A 7,684-nucleotide genomic window follows, 5' to 3' on the forward strand; every position below is an offset into this window, starting at 1 on the left:
GCCCCGCATAGCTAAGTGACACCACAGATCAAGAAACTGCTCGCTTTTGCCTGTGCAGTCAGTTTCGCCAAACCATCTCATCTGGTTTACAGGTGATGGCGAAGTCACAGAGGCGGCGGTCACTGTTGGTGACGGTGGGAATTTGGTGCGTCCAGCTGCAGCTGCAGTCTTTCCGTTTTCCTGTCTCACCCCCAAACCTCACTGAGGGCATTTTAATCGCAGCACCATGAATCATCAGCATCGTCAGGGTGTGATTATTGGTCCTTATGCAACTGTACTGCTCAAGCAATACATCACAGGCACAGTCCCCTGGATGCAAAGAGGAAGTAGCTGAAACTAATGGGTTGTGGCGCGTCTTCTCGTTATTCAGGTTAATGAGTGGTTTGCGTGTGATTGATGGCGGCCTGGGAAAGACTTGGCTATATTGTGATCAGACTCGAGTTCGGCAAAAATAAGTCGATGATGCGCAAACAGCAGCTAATAGATGAAACATCATCAGCATTGTGTGTATTCATTCCCCTGGACATCACTATTAATCAGGTTATCTGCCCCTTCGGCTCTTCTCTCCACCTACCCCTTTCTGACACATCCGTCTCTCGCGTTCAAGCCCAAAGGGCTTAAACCCTATTGTTATTATTATTATTATTATTATTATTATTATTATTATTATTTACTTCTTTTTTTGGGGGGGATTTCCCCCCAATTGTACCTGGCCAATTACCCCACTCTTGCAAGCCATCCCGGTCTCTGCTCCACCCCCTCTGCTGATCCGGGGAGGGCTGCAGCCTACCACATGTCTCCTCCCATACATGTGGAGTCACCAGCCGCTTCTTTTCACCTGACAGTGAGGAGTTTCACCAGGCGGACGTAGCACGTGGGAGGATCACGCTATTCCCCCCAGTTCCCCCTCCCCCCTGAACAGCCGCCCCGACTGACCAGAGGAGGCGCTAGTGCAGCGACCAGGACACATACCCACATCCGGCTTCCCACCCGTAGACACAGCCAACTGTGTCTGTAGGAACGCCCGACCAAGCCGGAGGTAACACAGGGATTCGAACCAGTGATCCCCGTGTGTTGGTAGGCAACGGAATAGACCGCCACGCCACCCAGACAACTCTTCTTCAGAAACATTTGCGCAAATTTCCATGAGATGGTAAATGGTAGGGAAATGAGATCTTGCCCGTTGATTAGGAGTTGTTTGCAAGTGCTGCCCAATAAGTATGACCCCAGTCGGCCTGGTGGCGGCGCTGTAATTAAAGGTCAACATTTTGACATTTTAAAAGTCAGATATCCTACGCCGTAAATCCGATTTGAACAAAACTTGGTCCAGACATCAACCTATTGTCACTTTACAAATTTGCCCCAAGAACCACTTAAGTCCGCCTGCGTAGATCTTCTGACATTTGAATTTTTTAATGAACACATTTTCGACCTCTCCTCTTAAACCACAGGTATGATTGCTACCAAAATTTCTGGTGATTGTTATTGGACCAAGCTTAATAGAAGTTGTGTAAAACTTGTTGGTATCTTGTTTACTTTTCAAAATTTTGACCAGTAAACTTCAAAAGAGCAATCATCACAAAACTTCAGGATACAACCGACCACTAGAGGGTGCTACATATACAAAAATGGATGTTGCGTAAAACAAATCAGACTAAATCAAATTGTCCAATCATCATATTTCAAAACTGCTCGCGGTTGGGTGGGGGGGGCTGGCCATAAATCAATGACAGTTTGTCCAAACATCACCAAACTTGGTGGATATTTTTAATTAAGCTGTGGAAGCTTTCAGCTTCTAACGGTCTGTGTTGGCTTGAACCTGGGAATCGCCGCCTGTGGCTCAATTTTTTGTTTGCATTCCTGCTCCTTAAGGGCCAAACTAATGTCTAAAATGACCCTGGAGAATCATACATGTGAGCCACACACATTCAAAAAAAAAATCCTAACACATAGCGTCGATTTTGAACTATTTTCAGGATCCCTGGAGACACCCATTCACCTGCTAGGAAAAGAGAGCAAATGAATCATTCATTCCTCAGGCAGCCGCCGGCCGGGCACTGTTCTCCAGTTTCAGCAGCACTGCCAAATTCCAGTGGTAAGGGTGGGCTGCCATACTGAGTAAGGTCATTAGAGAGAGGAGGAGAGAGAACCGCTGGTCCATAGAAGAGTCTTGGTGGTTTCTGAAAGAGAGAGAGAGAGAGAGAGAGAGAGAGAGAGAGAGAGGGAGACAAGAAGAGGAGGAGATGACGCATAGGAGAGGTGGGTAGCAGAGAGGACTGATTGGTCTGGAAGAAAGAGAGCAGTGGGGAGGAAGCCTGTTGTCTGGGAATGATTGACAGGTCAGAAGCCTCCATCAGCCCTAATGACCTGACATTCCGCCAGAGGAGGCAGGTCATGCATGCAAACTGAATTCGGATAGCTCCACCGTGAGATTTACCGGTGTGTAAAGCTGTCCCCAAGTACGGCAGCCGTACTTTAATCAATAATGAAACACTATCAATAACTTGTTGAAGATAACTGGAGCATGGCAAATATACTTGCTTTTGGGAAAACGGAAAGAGGCGAAGAGGACTCGAGCTATTTATCACAAATGGACAGAAATGACCAGATAAGCGTGTGTGCTCATGTGACTGTCTGTAAAGACTTGTAATGCCTTGGGCTCTAGCTTCCAGGTCATAGTGCAGGTGAAGGTACTGGCACTAGTTCACGGCGCAAGTCGATCTCAGGTGTGGCCAATAATTTTTGCTCATTTCGGGACATGCTGCTCTGGTGGTAATCAGCAGCAGTGGAGGTGCAGTTGTAAAAGGGTTGGATTAGAAGGAATAAATTATCAGTAGGAGCGCTGGGGGCTGTCTTCAGTTACGGCCAAGTCAGCTCCTCTCATTCCCTTTAAAAGCAGCGCTCTCTGTCATGGTGAACTGCCAGTTTTGTAATGGACGGTGGAAGTGGAAGTCCAGACCAGGTAAGACAGAAAAGCTTCTCCCAGGAGGAAATTGATGTCCTTGATCAGGAGATGCAGAGTCAACAAGTACGCATACAACAGACATTAACACCAATTCCAGTTTTACATGCGACAACGTGCAAAGATGATTATTTGACAGGCTACCGTCTAACGTGTCTTGCTCTCACCAGCATCTTTCTCTCTGTCCTGGGCACCTTATGAGCACCGCAGGAGACCTGGAATAGTTGTGATCATGGATCAGTTAGCCCAGCCATCATTTAAATCTTTTGGGTTGGGTGAGGGTGTTTGAAATGTTGAAATCCCCAGCACCATTTTGTTTTCCAAGCGTAATGACGCACATTGACTGTTGGGTACATGAGCAGATATTTTGTTCTGTGATTAAAAAGGTTTAGGACAGTATTCATTGGTTAAATTCTTCACAAAATACGCCAACATGTACACCAAAGTGGCGTGAGTGATTTTGGATAAGTCCGTACTTGGTGCACCTTCACCTAAAGCCCAGAAACTACCACACAACGCCTGTGTCTTTGCTAAGAAGAGGTCTGACCAGGCGGAGACGCAGCCATAATATTTGGTTTTATTATATTCTGACGGACACACCCTCTACTGCACCCCCAAGCCCGTGTTGGTACAAGTGTAACGAGCATGAATGACTAGACTTGCTAGCCCTTGGCTAATGGATCAGACCCTTTAGTCGACTGGTTAATGTAGTCACCCCTGGTGCGGGAGACCCGGGTTCGCGTCCTGGACTCAACGGTTCGCGGCTGCCCCCTGAATTTGCTACATTGGTGTCAGAAGTGGGATGGTGAGACCAGGAGGCCATCGGAAGTGCGTGTGCCCAGAGGCGTGAGGGAGCTGGTATGCTGAAGCGCTGGGACGCACTTCCTGAAGAAGGGGGGTAGTGTAATGATCATGAATGACTAGACTCACTAACCCTTGGCTAATGGATCGGACCCTTTAGTCGACTGATAAACGTAGTCGCCCATGGTGCGGGAGACCCGGATTCGCACCCTGGCTGCAGCGGTTCCTGGGCTGCCCCCTGAATTCGCTACACAAGTGATGTCCTGGCGAGCCCAGAAATTAGCAAATGCGCCCAGGCGAGAGAAAAACCACCTTGTGCCCAACGAAACTGTCACCACGTCTGCGTTGGCGCTACTGCTGGCCTTGTGCCGTCCGGAAACTACAGTCTCTTGTGTTCTCTCATGCAAACTGCAAATCCTGCTTATCCACTTGCTTTTCCCATAGCTCCCCTGCTCCTAACTGTTCTCTGGTTCGTATCCAATCCATGCTGTCCCTTCAGATTTACATATTCAAAGAAACCGTGGCTCATGGCTTTTCTGCCATTGCACAGCAGTCATGGAGAGTAAAGGCGGATAGGCCTACATGTGATGTGATATGCATGTCTTTACAGGATGTGATGTGTTAGCGTAGTCCTGTTGTTCCTGTGCTGCAAGTCTCTCATGTGTCACCGTGTTTTGTGAAACTCAGTTATCAGTGTGTCTCTGCACTGATGATGTCCACATACATTTATTGTTCATGGACATAAAACCAGCCTAGGCCCATTTGTTCAAAGTGTTTTTTGCATTGTGTTTCTTCTGCAGAACTCCGATTGTAAGAGACGTTGACATTTTAATGGAAATGTTGAACAAAATATTAGTTTTTCTCCTCTCTCTCTGAATTTTTGTTATACACCATAAAACCCATCATCGCTCGAAAATGTGACAGACTGTAATTCTGACTGAAACTCATGATTTTACTGTAGGAAATGGTTTCATCAAAGTATGTTAACAAGAACATTACAGCCATCTTACCAGTAATTCAAATCCATCCACGGGCTAAGAAAGAGGAGCCTGACCTGGCTGTTTTCAGGAACGGTTAGGCTGAGAAGGATAAATCACAAGAAGTCTAAAATGAAACAGTTCAGATAATTTATTTTTTACAAAGTTAAACATAAGAAACCTTCAGCTAATTTCATTTAACAATCTTACACATTTTGGTGCAATGTGCATGGAAATAAGCATCACTTATAACCAGTGTTGATTTACAGCTAGGTTAAGAGGAGAGGTGATGATCAGCCACAGCATGAAGATATGGGAAAGAGTAGTAGAAGCTAGGTTAAGAGGAGAGGTGGTGATCAGACACAGCATGAAGATATGGGAAAGAGTAATAGAAGCTAGGTTAAGAGGAGAGGTGGTGATCAGACACAGCATGAAGATATGGGAAAGAGTAATAGAAGCTAGGTTAAGAGGAGAGGTGATGATCAGCCACAGCATGAAGATATGGGAAAGAGTAGTAGAAGCTGGGTTAAGAGGAGAGGTGATGATCAGACACAGCATGAAGATATGGGAAAGAGTAATAGAAGCTAGGTTAAGAGGAGAGGTGATGATCAGCGAGCAGCAGTATGGTTTCATGCCATGAAAGAGCACCACAGATGTGATGTTTGCTTTGAGAATGTTGATGGAGAAGTATAGAGGAGGCCAGAAGGAGGTACATTGTGTCTTTGTAGATTTAGAGAAAGCTTATGACAGGGTGCTGAGAGAGGAGGTGTGGTATTGTATGAGGAAGTCGGGAGTGGCAGAGAAGTATGTAGGAGTGGTGCAGGATATGTATGAGGGAGGTGTGACAGTGGTGAGGTGTGTGGTTGGAATGACATGGGTTCACGGAGGTGAGATTACATCAAGGATCGGCTCTGAGCCTTTTCCTGATTGCAATGGTGATGGACAGGTTGACGGACGAGATCAGGCAGGAGTCTCCATGGACTATGATGTTTGCGGATGACATTGTGACCTGTAGTGAGAGTAGGGTGCAGGTGGAGGAGAGCCTGGAGAGGTGGAGGTATGCACCGGAGAGAAGAGGAATGAAAGAAAGTCAGTAGCAGCAAGACAGAATACCTAGTATGTGTGAATGAGAGGGAGGACAGTGGAATGATGAAGATGCAAGGAGTAGTGGTGACGAAGGCGTATGAGTTTAAATACTAAAGACAAGAAGAGACGGAAACAGATGATCCACTGTGGCGACCCCTAATGGGAGCAGCCAAAGGTGTTGGTGGTAGTAGTAGTAGTAGTAGTAGTAGTACAACCAGTATTGATTTAAATCAAAAGTTACAGTCATCTGACCCATATAATGTAGAACACATAAAAATGAATGACGATTTACAAATAAGGTGTATTATCAACTTCATCATCGAGATCATGAGTATACAAGAGCGTCAGATTTAAAAATGCAGTTTCCCTCTGCGAGAGCATTACTGGGCAGTTTGTGATGGGGGTTCAGAGTCCACATGGCAACAACCTCTCACCAAAACTGAAGCGGAAAAGGTTTTTTTCTTCTTCTCATCTACTCTGTATTCTGTTTGCTCATCTTATAGAAACATTAAACGTGGGCATCTGAAACAAATCTTCCGCAACTCAGCCAATTTCTGGAATATTCTGAGCAAACATTGCTGCCTGTTTGTCCTTTGACAACAGTGGCATATTGATTCCTGTCTGTCTTTGTTTTCTCCCCCTGAATGTCAATGCCGGGGCCTTTTATGAGATGTCTGACAACAATCCTGAGTGATTGACTGAAGTTGGAATGAATAATTGAAGTGGCCGATGACCAAGGAATGGAGGGCCAAGGGGCAGCGAGAGGAAGTAACATACAGAACTAGAACTGCTAAGGAAAATGGATCTCAGCCTGGAGGCCAAGCCACTCGCCAGAATAACATGTTGGCATTTTATGTTTCTGCAAACCGTTATACACATTATAATCTGGACGTTTCTGAACCAAATATAAGTTTCATACCAATGTCTTTATGCATGCTCAATAACCCAGCTAAGAAAATCAGTCAGTTTAATCAGTTCATCTGGACACGTTTACTGAGAGAGAAATCTTTCATCACTCATCTAAGTGACCTCTTCAGTCTCATCGGACTGCAGGTGTCCCCACCCTAATAAACAATACAGTGACTGCAGGTGTCCCCACCCTTATAAACAAAACAGTGACTGCAGGTGTCCCCACCCTTATAAACAATACAGTGACTGCAGGTACCCCCACCCTTATAAACAATACAGTGACTGCAGGTGTCCCCACCCTAATAAACAATACAGTGACTGCAGGTGTCCCCACCCTTATAAACAAAACAGTGACTGCAGGTGTCCCCACCCTTATAAACAATACAGTGACTGCAGGTACCCCCACCCTTATAAACAATACAGTGACTGCAGGTGTCCCCACCCTAATAAACAATACAGTGACTGCAGGTGTCCCCACCCTTATAAACAATACAGTGACTGCAGGTGTCCCCACCCTTATAAACAATACAGTGACTGCAGGTGTCCCCACCCTTATAAACAATACAGTGACTGCAGGTGTCCCCACCCTAATAAACAATACAGTGACTGCAGGTGTCCCCACCCTTATAAACAAAACAGTGACTGCAGGTGTCCCCACCCTCCCTCTTAGCCCCTGGGGGGGGGGGCAAGAGGGAGTGTTGTTCCCGCTTCACATAGATGGAATCATTGACTCCCTGTTCAAATCACTATTCTTCCCTTTCAAGAATGTGCGCATCCTCATACTTGAAAGAGTGGCCACTTAGTATCTGTAGATGGGGGGCAGACTGCAGAGTCTTGGCCTGATGAAATAGCTCTCCTGTGTTGTGCCATCCTCTTGGTCAGCGTATATTTGGTTTCCCCAATGTACAAGTTACGGCAATCCTCCTGGCATTTAACAGCATATACTATA

At 46.0% G+C, this 7,684-nt stretch overlaps 1 pseudogene; it reads left to right on the top strand.

Moving 5' to 3' along the window:
* LOC130113917 (regulator of nonsense transcripts 1-like) overlaps positions 1-4,587 on the top strand; it is a 142,514-nt pseudogene extending 137,927 nt beyond the window's left edge.
* Positions 4,588-7,684: the final 3,097 nt, after the last annotated feature.

This window comes from Lampris incognitus, chromosome 6 (assembly GCF_029633865.1).
Source record: "Lampris incognitus isolate fLamInc1 chromosome 6, fLamInc1.hap2, whole genome shotgun sequence".
NCBI lineage: Eukaryota > Metazoa > Chordata > Actinopteri > Lampriformes > Lampridae > Lampris > Lampris incognitus.